Source organism: Galleria mellonella, unplaced genomic scaffold (assembly GCF_026898425.1).
Source record: "Galleria mellonella isolate WM207_F2 unplaced genomic scaffold, CSIRO_AGI_GalMel_v1 utg213, whole genome shotgun sequence".
NCBI lineage: Eukaryota > Metazoa > Arthropoda > Insecta > Lepidoptera > Pyralidae > Galleria > Galleria mellonella.
Genome location: NW_026442039.1, coordinates 101023 through 115028, shown reverse-complemented (window position 1 = coordinate 115028; position 14006 = coordinate 101023). Strand labels below are relative to the sequence as shown.

The following is a 14006-nucleotide window of genomic DNA, read 5'->3' as shown; positions in this document are numbered from 1 at the left end:
ATAACAAAATTATTTTATTTTGTATATTATTGTATTATTTTTTATTTTAGAATACAAATATATGCTGCTATTAATGTGGTATGTAGCTAGTTAGGCGTAGGTTACTATAAACATTATTCAATTTCAATGCATGAACAAATTGAAGTAATTACGCATTACGTCTTTTTCTATTACACAATTAAAATGTTCATGTGGAAGTTTGTTTTACGGAAGGTATATTTGTACGTATAGATTAGCGTATACATGTGGCCACGAAAAAAGGTCATGGGAACATCAGCCTGCGCAGGAGTTGAATATCACGCCGCATAATGACAAAATAAATTTTAATTGCGATGTTCATACAAAGGTGTCAGGTGCCGCGTAAACGAAATTATACAAAAAATGTCAGAAAATGGCACTATTATATAATAATATGAAAATCATGACAGCAACTGTTCGCGATGTTACGTCAATACGGAACGATTTCTATGATTTGACTTCATAACGTTATGGCGAATTAAAATAAATTAATGCTTGGAATGTATTCATACAGTGAAATTGATTATTATAATGGTAACTAATAATAGAATAATATTTGTAGATATGATTACACTAACGAAGATTCATGTTTAAAAATATTTAACTTGATATTTTTTAATATAATTAAATAGAATAGGGCGCCCGCCTATACTAACGGTATACAATGGCAAAGCATCAGTGAAAAATGAAACGATGAGGATGAAGCCAGTTGGCCAATTCAGTAGAAATTATTCATGACCGTTTCCAGGGGATGACCCTGCGGAGGTCAACCTAACAGAGTTCATGGCTGGCAATGGGAACTTGCGTTGTCATTACTAACAATCCCTCCCCCTTTACCTATTTAATTTGAGCGTAGTAATAAACATCTTGAAAAATCTTAGCCACCTACTAAAAATTATGTGAATATATAACTACTTAAATTAGAATTAGGTATTCAAACTAATAGTGCCTTGTACTGCAAAATTTCAGATACATTAAATTTACAGATAATAATTTATGTTATAATATAGATAAAAAGTAAAAAATTATAAAGTCTCTTGTATATACCTTCTTTGATTTGTATTTTGTGAGTTATATTCTATTTCTAGCTAATAAGTAAAAAGAATATGTATGCTCTTATCTTTCTTAATGAAAACCACAAAAATATGTACGCGAAATAAACAATATCACGCATCTGTTTATACAATAAAATATTATTACAATTCACGAATAAAAATAAAATACAATCTTTTCTTACACTTAGTAAATAAAACAAAGTCACTTAGATAATAAATACATAGACATAAACAGCAAGATCATTCATCCAGCGCGGACGCAACTATCACAATAATTTAAGTAGATATTATTCAATCAAGAAAACATTCATTATTGTTAATAAGTGAATAAACAATAAAAAAAAAACTTTTATGAATGAGGGAGGAAGTGTCTCGGAATTTCACGGAGGCGGACGGAATGTCGGGTACTCAGTATTAGACCAGCAGCGAAATCTGTTCTTTGGCAGTTCGCAATTTCATAAGCGAAGCAATTCCCACGTTTTAAATGGTATTTTTTTCTTCTCTTAAGTCGTATATATATTGTATTCTAAAATAAAAATATATACCCAATTAAGGTAAAAATACTTTTGATATAAAACATATTAAAATTTTACACTGCTGTATCCGCTGACATTGATGCTCCTTCCCACTTTGGGTTTGCTAGAAGAAAACTCTATCAGAGTTAAGCTCGCCTTTGTACTTTTATTTACCTCTGTCATATTTTTATAACTAATGTGTACAATAAAGTATTAAATAAAAAAAACTTCTTTGTGGCCATAATCTAAATTTAAATCTGGCCACATATATGTATATGTTGATATTATTTTTTATACAGTTTTTGTTTCTATTCAAATTGTTGTCTCGTCTTGTATCTATACGTATTATATATATATATATATATATATATATATATATATATATATATATATATATATATATATATATATATATATATATATATATATATATATATATATATATATATATATATGTTGTTCTAAAAAATATTATATTTCACTGTGAACCTCTATAAAACATAGTAATAATTATGCCAATCTAAGACTGGTCTATTTTTATATTTGTATAATAAAAATTTGTTACCTATTTTCTATATTCTATATTCTTATAAATGATATGCAATTAATTTCAAAAAGTTTACATTTCGCTTATAGATTTTGTATATTTGCATATTTTTTTTTTTATTCTAAAGCGATTATTTTTAATACTGTGATGGTTTACTTTTACATCCTGTAAATAATTTGTAAATTTTTTGATGTATGTTTTTATACCTATATACCTAGTTATCTATCTAGAAGATAATTATTAGTAATCTTATAATAATAAAGCTGATTTATTTCCTTTCTTAAATTAATCTTCCTTCTTCTTATTCCAGAATAGAAACTTCTTTTTGGGCATAAGCTTCTTTCAGCTTTAACCAATTATCACTATCCTTATCTCCTACTCTTTACCTGTTGTAGCTATAATATTATCACTTCATCATTGTCTATGCCGTCCTTTTCTTCTTTTTCTATTTCGGTCAATCCACCTTGTTCCTGCTATTATCCATCTTTTATGTTGGTATAGCAATAAGATACCGAAGAATAAAAAATAGGTCAGAGTTAGTAAAATTTTGGTACCCATTATAATCTTTTTTGGATGTAGAAGGGAGTAACGTCTTAAAATCTCTTTTAATGATAAAAATGTTAGCAATCTTATTACTAGAAAGATACCCTGTTCAGTCGACTTCCACTTGGCGCTCTTTAGAACCTATCGTGCCTGGTTCGTGGTAAATTCATCATATATCCCGTGGTGGTAACCCACCAGTATATACCGATAGCATAAATGAGGTTATCATTCCATTATTATCCATAAAAAAAAATTACCTAATCGCTATGTCTTATTTATTGCACCACATTCCTCCATCAACCGGCGACGACAATCCCACGCCGTAACATCGAGAACAGTGCGTGCGCGTGCCTCGTGACCTTCATCCTGCGTACCGTACTGTACCGTGCGTCCAACTCATCCAGGATACAGGATACGCACTATTTGCCAGAGGCGGCCGGTCATAGGGACAATAACCTCTGATGACGACAATCGAAGCAATTGACTGACACGCACCTATCATCAAAGGAAATTTGGACATTATTTTTTTACACATTAATCATTTATTTATCTACCTTACCTTATCCAGTTAGAAATAGCTTATCAAGTTCTATTAATATTGTAAACGTGAAAGTGAGTTTGTTTGTTACCTCTTCGCGCCTTAACGACAAATTTTCTTATAAATATTATAGTCGCGTCTTTCAACTTCCTTATAGGCAATAAGTATAATATAGTAACGTATCCTTAAGTCATAAGAATATTTATTCTTATGCTTAATCACATCAATAGACAATAACTACTTCCCTTAATAATATTTAACTTTAAATATTATATCAGTCGTTAACTGTCCACTACTAAACGTGAGCCTTCCCTATAAGGGGAGTTTTGCTAGTAGTTGCCAAGCATGGCAGGCGAGTTGATAACAACAATTAGGCTTTTACTGATGGTTTAAGAGGGACGCTGCTTCCCATCCCTCTACCATTAATTTCGCTTAGTCGCCTCCTACGATACTTTTGGGAATAGAAGGGCTGGCCATTTTTATGCCGGAACTACACAGCACAGATTAAAAAAAAAGTTATGTATAAAAACTACCCGTACCTACTTATATTAATATTTATTATACCAGAAGTTACTTGCCCACCTATTGAAAAATAATTTACGCTTGCTTGCTCGCTACGAAGTTTCTAAACGCTTTTTTCGTACCAGTTTCATTATTATGATTTTAATACTTTTATTTTTCACTTTTATATATTTTTTCTACGTAAATTGACAATGAACCTTATCTTTAGATGTTTTCACTTTAGTTCTTAAAGCAAATAGATAACAAACATCAACAAGCCTTTCTCCAAATATTAATACTTGATTACCTAATAAACATAAAAAAAAACAGATTGCTCTCTTTATTTTGTTAAGCATCAAATGAAACCAATTGATGAATCATTGTCACAATATTTTTCTAAGAACTCGTAGTTTTTAAGCTTAGTTCACACTAATAATAAGAAATGTCTGGATTATTACATTTTACGCTACTACTACATATGTATGTTGAACTATGAAAACAGATATAGTTTAAGCATTTAATAAAAAAACCTGCCAACCCTGAAAACTGCATGGAATAGATTGGTTCACTTATTTTTACTCGTATCAAATGGTAACTAAAACAATTCCGATTAAACCAGCTTTGTAACAATACAAAACAAATTACATAACGTATTATTTGTGTAGGAGCACGCTCTCACATTTCTACAGACAAAGGCTTCAAATGTCTCTTATGTCGAATCTCCCTTCAGGCAATACTGTATTTTTTTAGGTTAAAAAGAAAACAACATAACAAAATTAATGCATGTTGTTACAATAAAATATTAATAAGTATTTTTCTCCCCTGAAAAATTTGCTCCTTTATATAAAGCCCGTGATATTAAATTTATACAGAATAAGAAGCTATAATCAGAGTAAACTATATATTAAAAGAGGTAGATTCGGAACTATCCATATCCTAGATTTAATCCTTGAATTTATACACACATTCTGAATAAGGTTTTACTTCATCTGAATACGGTACTATCGTTCTAACGAGACATAATCATCTTATTATATGACACTATATTATTGGAACGAACTTATGACATAGTTCATTCTATAGATAGACTTGACCTAGCACACTTCAGTCCACCACGAAGAATTACGAAAACAAGTTGAGCAAATACAACAACTCGGGTACGTTTTAATTTTTTCAAATACTGATACAGTTACGAAGATTTCAAAGTCAGAAATTTTGAAACCACTCAGACGTGATTTGTGATAAATTACAATTGTATCCATAAACGCAACCATTCTACCTATTTACTATTATGTAGGCGAAATCTAGACGTAAAATTGATAAGCATAATCGCGTCGAGAAACAATCCTTGTATTAAAATACTCAACCAGTAGTTAAATAGTCCTAATATGGTTTAGATAATTCTGCCGTCGTGGCGACATAGGTCACAATTATTAACTTAATTGTATACTGTGTGGGCGGAGCATTGTTCATGATTATAATACGTGCATCGCATGAACCATCTACGACTTGACTTGTTCCTTATTTATCTGACTGTGTAGTAACATCACGAGACTGCAATGATAAACCTCCTGAGATCATTTTGATAATACCAAAATTGTTACTTCACTTTTTATCGATTGTAATATGCCGATATCGTCAATACATAACAATACATTGCATCAATACTGTCACGATTTTGTGTTGATTTTTGTGGTCTATATTGAAATGGTAATAAGAAACTATTATATGTTTATTATCATAGAGAAAGGATCTGGATTCGAATTAAGAATAATTTCATGCAACAAGGGCTTGTAAACTATTAATTTAAATCTAAATGCCATAAGAGCTTCATAGTCAAATATTTCAAATTTATACTTTTATATACCGAGTTCGTCCCATTTAGAAATATCTGGCAATAAATCTCAATAACATTTTATCTTCATTTTATCATGAAAATAATATTTTTTTATGATACGAGACAAATTTAATTGTACGACATACAAAAATCCATTATAACTTTCTTTTAATATTTTTAGACGTAAAACAGACATTAAACAATTTATTATAAACAGAGTAAACTACATTTTTTAAATATACTAACCATTTTACATTGATAATAACATTATAATTTTTCATGCAATGATCACGTTCTAAATTAAATTAAATCCTAACTTTTTATAATATCACCAGAGCGGAACATTGCTATGAACGTATATTTCGATATTGTTGAAGAGACTTACTAAATAATAATTCACCTATTTATTAACTTTAAGAAATATTAATTGCAAAATATATATTAAGTAAAGTGTTGCATATATACTATTTACAAAGTCTAAAAAAGTTTACGTAGATCATTTTGTAAAACTGATAACAGAGATCGCTTCAAATCACTTTCAAAATTTTTGAATGAAAAAATGTAATAAAGCACTAATAATAGAGCTCGCCTTTCTGCCGCTTACATACCTACAAATTTATTTCATGATTCCCAACTTAGAGATTTTCCTCCAAATTATATATAAAATAAATAACTAAGGCAGGATTTTATTGGTCTTATTTTATGTATATTTAATTTTTTTTATTTATTTTTATTAAAAATAATAAAGACCCCGAGATAATCCAATCTAGCCATATTTATATTTGACAGAGCGATTTAGCAACATCTAATACACTTTTTTGTTACTAAGTATGCAGAGTTGAATAAAAAAACAAAATGTCATGTAACATTTACAATAAACGTAAATGTTTATGTTCATCCCTATGTACTAGGAATGAACATTGTTTTGTATTTTATTTAATGTAATGCATCGCATAATGGCATCGAAATAAGATTTTACATAATCGATGTAACATATCGAGTGTTTTTAAAAATTAAATACGACCCATTAAAGTATTGGTATTAATTAATTTAATAAATGATATTAAAAAGTTTAACTGAAAGTTATTAATTATTATTTTTAATAATATTATTTTTAGGAGATAATTGTAATTGTAGTGATTTTACGGGATATTGACTATTAGCTTTAGACGGAAAAGTTTTTGAGATATAGGACATATTTCGGTTCTAAATTTATGTAGAAGAAGACAAATCTAAACCTTCAATCATAAATAATAGTTAATCACGTTAAAGTTGATTAACATATTGTTTTTCCCTGAAATATGAAATCATATCAAATCATATGAATACTCAATATACAAAATTGAATTAAAACTTCCATTTTGATTAGTTAAAATACTTCAACACTACTCCGATGGTGTTTTTGTTCTGTTTACTTAACTTCCTAGAACTTCTACCAGTTAAGTTTATTAAAGAAAATAAATCACGAACTTTGTATGAAGGTATTATAATAATTATAATATAAATATAGTCCGTTATCCTGATACAATTCAAATTATAATGCTCCTGTCACGCGTGCGCTCCTAAATAGACACGGTGAGTGCCATAGGCGGCCTCTAGGCCGCTAGCGAGCGCCGCGTCGCCAGCCGCGACGCTCGCGACACACTTGATGACATAACGGACTACGTCTGCACATAATATGACCCGTTACAACCGCGCGTCCTCATCGTCGGACACTTAAGTAAATACTACACAATGCTCGCTTTACTTTCGGTTTAAAATTTATTTATACATTTTTTCATTGTAACTTAACAAAAATAGGAAGAGCCTATGAGTATTACATACTTATAAATGAAATTACCCAATTATTTATACATATATAAATATAATAATAACCTGATAACATTCATATAAAAAATGTCCTCATAATACTTTATTGTAGTCAGTTTTTAACCTACTTCAGTAAAATGACTTTTATCAAGTGAATTTTGTGTCTCACGTGCATGTGTATTTGTGATTGTTAGTATTGCGGACCAACAGTCCCATTGCTTAATTAGTTAATTAGTTAGCAATATACTCAGTCAGGTCGACCTCCGCGTGGTCCCCCCTGGAAACGATCGTGCTGAATTCCAGGTGTATGATCACTATCACAAACTATCACGATAAGCTAACTGACCTGCTCTTTCATTGTCACCTCACTGCTGCCCCGCCGATATATACCGATAGCGTAGACGGGGTTACCATTCCATTCTCATTTATTTTGCCTGTAACTAAAAACTTTTTGCCTGTAAAATTATTTTAAGTATTTTTTATTAATCACGTTTAAAATTTAATCATTAATCTCCAATATTGGTACTATATATTTACTAGAGGGAGACTTTTTACAAAAGTCATTTGCTTGGGTACCTCTGTCCTATTAGTGTTTCTGCCTTGAAGCAATTCTATTTGCATGGCTGTCGGTTTAAAGGCTGGGATATGGTAGTGAAATTACAGGGTACCGAGGCATAACACCTGAGTCCTCGGGAATAGTAACGTATAAGGGGTATCAGGACGACACAGAAGGTATATTCTGTTATGTCGATGATACTAATCGTGTCTATAAGTAACGGTTACCACTTTCAATCAGTTTGGTCGTCAGTGTCTTTGCCATTCTAATTTGCATAATAAAATAATGCGAAAGTTCATATTTTTAATCTAGAATAATCATAGTTAGTGTATTAAAAATAAATATTTTCATTTACTTCGATTATTATATTTAGTTTTCTACCAACTTCAAAAAGAAGGGGCTTCTTAAATCAATTGTATTTTTTATGTTGCCTAATAACTCCATCAGTTCTAAACCGATTTGGAAGATATTGCGAATTTTGAAAAATCTTTTAAGAAAATAATTTTAAAATATGGAAAAAAAAACAAGTGTTTCAAATTTCTGGACCAAAAGACTCCCTTAACGTACCTATAACTATTTTTTCATCTTTTATAAACTTTTTTCTATAATTATCCCAACTAATAGTCAAAATATAGTTGTAAAAATAATAGTGTTAAAATAATATTTTATCTCGATCATGTATGATATAATAATAATAAACATTACAATAAAAAATGCTCCAATTATTGATTGTTATCCAATACATTCCGTAAGTGTTTACGTTACATAAGACAGAAAACGATCATTGTAACAGATACAGTCTCATAGAATCCTACCATAATAATTATGAATCACTACCATTGACTATGAAGACATTATACAACAGCGATAATAGGTAATAATATTAATAATAATGGTCGATTCAATGGGGCTACTTATTAAAATAATAAATGTTTTGTTGGAGAAGACTTGGTAATAGATTTCTCTTTAATTATAAATATAGTACAACTAATTCAGTGTTGCTACAACAGGCCTTTTATTAGCATCCTAACTGTTTTAAATATAGAGTAGATATATAAATTTCATTATTAATTTATACAGGTAAAACGAAATTACAGAGTGCAGAGATATAACACCTTAGTCCTCGGGAATGGCAACGCAAGAGAAGTATCATGGACGACACAGTATATGTTATGTCCATAGTGCTGTTCATACTCGTATATGTAGGCGACGGTTACCACATTCTATCAGGTGGGCCGTCAACTTGTTTGTTATTCTAAATTTTATAAAAAAAAACAAATCGAAATCACTGGACGCGCCAGATGATTAGTATGACACTGAGAGACTCAAAGCTTTTTGTCGTTTATCGACTCACGTTTCTTAGGCAAAAATATTTAATTTCACTGATAGATCATTTCTTTAAAAAATGCTTATTATTTCGATTTCAGCCTACAAATATAAGGGAGGTAAGGGAGGTATTGTTAGTAGTAGAATAGCGTGGCTCCATTACTAGGAACATATGAGGTCAACCTCCACATAGTCCTCCCCTAGAAACCATCATGATTAATACGAAGATAATTAATCACGAAGGGCTATCTGATCTGCCTTCATCCTCATCTATCATTACTCATTTGTGCCCCGCCAGCGTATATCGATAGCGCAGGCGGAATTACCATTCCATTTTTATCCCACTAAAAAAAAACTATTATTTTATGTTTATATGTTGTACAAGTGTATTACAAACTTACATTTGAAAAATACATTGTGATCGTATGTTATATTCAGTCGTAGATAGCCCAACTTGTACTGGTATATAATTAACATATTACAAAAATCCGAGTAGAGATAAAATCTTAGGCACAGAATACATAGATATTTATAATGTTTTATATAATCAACAGTATATTTACGATAAATAAATAAGTATTAATTACAATTTACCTCTTAAACAATAGCAGCAAACTATTGTTTGTTAAAAACACAATTGTTATTTATTATAACAAGTAACAAACTCGATAAAATTATGCCTCATTCTTGTTGCATGTAACAAGATCCCTAATTACTTTTTTACAAAACATGCCAATTTATTTGTAGCATTGTTAAGAGTTTCTCTTTCGGTTGTTATTGAATACGAGATGTACATGTATACAATTACCGATTGTTGCAACTCTTTTTTTCTAATATTTCTCTAGCTATAGATAGTCTATCTACTTAGACATGTAATATGTATAGACTAATATTTTTTAAGAGATTTCTTTCTTTTTTCAATGTTTATTTTTGAGGATTTTATTAGATTTACTTTTGTCCAAGAAAAATAGCATCATACTATAAATAAATAAATATACTAAAAATAAATATAAATATATAATATACTTAGTATCTATATTTCTACAGATAGTATGAATAATGTTATGAATAAATGTGAATAATGAAAACCTGTTTCAACAAAAATACAAGTGAAAATGAATACAATACTTCATTCATAAAAACAATAATAATAAGTATCACACAAACACACATCTCCTTTCTGGACTCTTGAAATAAATTCCAATAAATTGATATTGAAATTGAGACATTTCGCGCTCTCAAATTGCAATAGTAGCGACATAATGATTCCATATTGTTATGATAGGTGCATATTGGTGTTACTTGACAATGCAAACTGTTGTAAACAGATCTCAATGATAACCCTAACTGTTGTTTCATGAGTGCAGTATAAAACTGTCATTGGCAATAAATTGGATTGATATTGATATTAGATTCAAGAGTAGCGCTACTGGTCCTTAAACTGAAATACCTTGTATTATGATGCAAGGAACGAACGTTTGAGGTACAACTCACAACATCTCTTTCCAATCCAATTCAGAAGTACATTTCCTAATTTGACCCGACCAGAAATCGAACTCGAAACCTTATTTACACAAAGCAACATGCCCACCACTGCTTTACGGGTCGTCTGCGATTTATTTTGAAACAAATTGATTAAAAAATGAAATCAAATAACGACTGTATTCAAAATAAATAGCGCGTTACACAAGTGACATTTTAATCTTCAAATAACACCATAGACTTAGGACTCGAGAATTTAAATTTTATGTTGTATATAAGAAGTCACGTTTCTCTCAATTGGTGGCTAAATTACTGCCGATCTTTAAGCACGACGTGAACATCACAATTCTACATTATTAGATGCTAATCTTGTTTTATTGCATAATAATCAAAGAATAATGGGTGCGTTCAGTCGGACTTTATTTAAAGATCTCCCCTAACTCAACGCCTAACGTTCTTCCCTAGAGTCATGAACTATAAAGAAATATCTATTATTTACACTAAGTATTTATAATGTGTATTTATAAAGATTACGTAAAGCAGAAATATTCAAAATCTATCTCAATTCCAATATGACTCTAACTGTTGATATTTTAATGATTGTCATCTTGTTTGAAATACAACAAACAGTGCCAATGTTAAAACGCTATCCAAAATACAATGTATTTATCAATAAATATTTATATTATTACTTATATTGCACTAATTTATTGGTCTTTGGGATCAATAAGTTACAAGTTTCAAGTCAAGTTTGCGAATTCGAGGCTGGCCGCCATCAAAAACTTTATATGCCGATTAAAATCTCAATTGATAATAACTAATTCTTGAATATAGCATAAAGGCCTAAGCCGTTTTAGAGAACATCGTTTCATTTACAAAAAAAAAAAAAGAAAGTAACTTCGATAGAAGTTTTAAATGTATGGCTATAAGATATAGTAATTGGAAACGCGTAATATTAGACTGATAGCAATTGTGACATTAATATATAGGAAATAGTACACTGTTAGTCATACCTAAATACGTAATTAGAATTAAGTTTTAGGAGTCATATCTGGTAATGAAGCCGCGGGCGGCGCCACGAGTCAGAGGCTTTGTTGCGTGTGCGCGAGCCATTACTGTTTGTCTCGCTGTTTTGCTCCAGTTTCGTGCCGGTCCACCGACTCATTCTTACAAGGAAACCACGCCCTAGGACTCTCTGACACAACAGCTATCTACTGATTGCAACAGCTTTCACGATATCGAATAACATTCACCACTATTATGTGTAGTTGGCAGCATTTTGCGGTGCTTATTACAAAATAGCTAAGTTATCAAATATTTTCACAAAGCAAATAAATAATATTTATTTAAATTCTACACAATACCATGATTACTTTTATGTATGACTTGTGCAAATAGCTAATGTGTTGTATAATCTTACCAATTATTGGCCTTTGTTTCATCAACTGTAATCATATTCCTCTCCAACAGATACATACGACATTAAATTTGCATGAAAAAAATTAAATTTCATACTATTTACATAATTATCTTTCACATATTTTTAAAAACAACACTTACACTTTACTTGTGTATACACAACAATACAATTTCATTAAAATTAATGAACATCAATCACTCGTAAAAGTGATAGTCTTTTGAACAGAGCTTCATATAAAGGAATAATGATTAGTAAATTCATACGATATAAAGAAGAATAAACTCGCATTATGGTCCATAACTCTGGTTATTCTTTTTCTAAATTATTTTCAAAATAGATAACTTCATTACATATTGGCTTTCATTTATTATCTACCTCAATTTATATCATCTGTATAAAATATTTCTAAAGAAATATATTCCTAATATTTTTTTCATGTAATAAATAAAAAGAGACTATGGTATTTTTATCAACATTCTGATTAGATCACCTTTATAACTTTACAAGATTGTTTCTAGAACAATTTCATACTAAAGATGAATGATGCTCTCAAATGTAGGTGTATGAATGTATCCATATAAATTGGATAACTCTATAGTGTTACAATTTAAATAGACGTTACATCACTTTAATGGTCTCGTTAATGGTTTGGCATATAAAGGGATTGATGATATAAAAATACTTTCTATGATATGATAGACAACGAACAATAAAAGACAGTACAACAAATAATAATATTTTATAATTAGAAAGGCAACCCAATTTATATTTAGCTAATGACCTGATGATATTATATACCTAAACTTTCAAATGGTCGTATGTAATTATTTCCTTTTTTTACATAGTTACAAATAACAACAGTGTTGTTATTAATTGACAAATGTACCTACTTCTAGTACAATTTAAAGAAGTGAACTGACTATCACAGATATTAATATATTCAATGTATATTACATATAAATATATCTATAATATAAATAGTGTTGTACCAGTATTATTGAGGAGTAATTTTGACGATTTTACAGTAGTAGTTGTACAACTATACAATTTTTAATATATGCAATGATAACCCCTCGTACGCGGGGAGAAAGAAATTGTTAGTAATGGGGTCTAATGAACCCATTGCTAGCAATACCCTGGAAACCATCGTGGTTAATTCCCATTAACCCTTTCTGCGCCATCGATGTGTACTAGCGGGGTACCAGTGGACGATAATAAGTTACTATATATTGAAATAAGTTGAACAATCTTGACGACACACGGTTTTTAGGAAGAAAACGGTGGGGAGATCAAACTGACAGTATACCTTTAGGGCTATTTAGACACCAATATTAATAATCGCTTTCCCCCATGCATATACGTGTAGTCCTAGTATTAAAACATAATTATTTTTAAGGCGCAATAAAAAATAAATAAATAAATGGAACCTCTATATTTAATAGTGTATAATACATTAACGCGTATATCGATCACTCTACCGATCGTGCACAAATTCATCTCGTTAGACATTTTTAGTTTGAAGGTCTTTTCCGAAGATTTAAGTGCTGTACTAATTAGCCATAATCACGTATTATATTAAACACAGCATATCGCGTATCATTTAAAACAGTAGTGTCAATTAATTGTTTATATATTTAAATCGATGCTAACTGCAACCGAATTATAATGTCTTTGAAGTATACTTAATTTAATCTGTAATAATTTTTTTTCCAATTAATTACCTACCTATGAGATATTATTAATAAAAAAGCTATAGGTATATCTATTTAACACTATTTCTTGTGCCACTTCCTCAATTATTTAAAGTGGGGCACTTTTTACGAGTACATCGAAATATTTAATTGTCATATTATGTAATT

At 30.0% G+C, this 14006-nt stretch overlaps 1 protein-coding gene across 2 annotated transcripts in view; it reads left to right on the top strand.

The window, feature by feature from the left end:
- LOC113511649 (mucin-5AC-like) overlaps positions 1-14006 on the top strand; it is a 61960-nt gene that overhangs the window by 42801 nt on the left and 5153 nt on the right. The window contains exon 1 of one of the 2 annotated variants that reach the window (XM_031913556.2): positions 4812-4874. The exons of the other annotated variant lie outside the window; for it this stretch is intronic. The gene's annotated coding sequence lies outside the window, so the exon portion shown is untranslated. Of the gene's footprint in view, positions 1-4811; positions 4875-14006 lie in introns of those variants that run through there. 2 annotated transcript variants of the gene reach the window in all.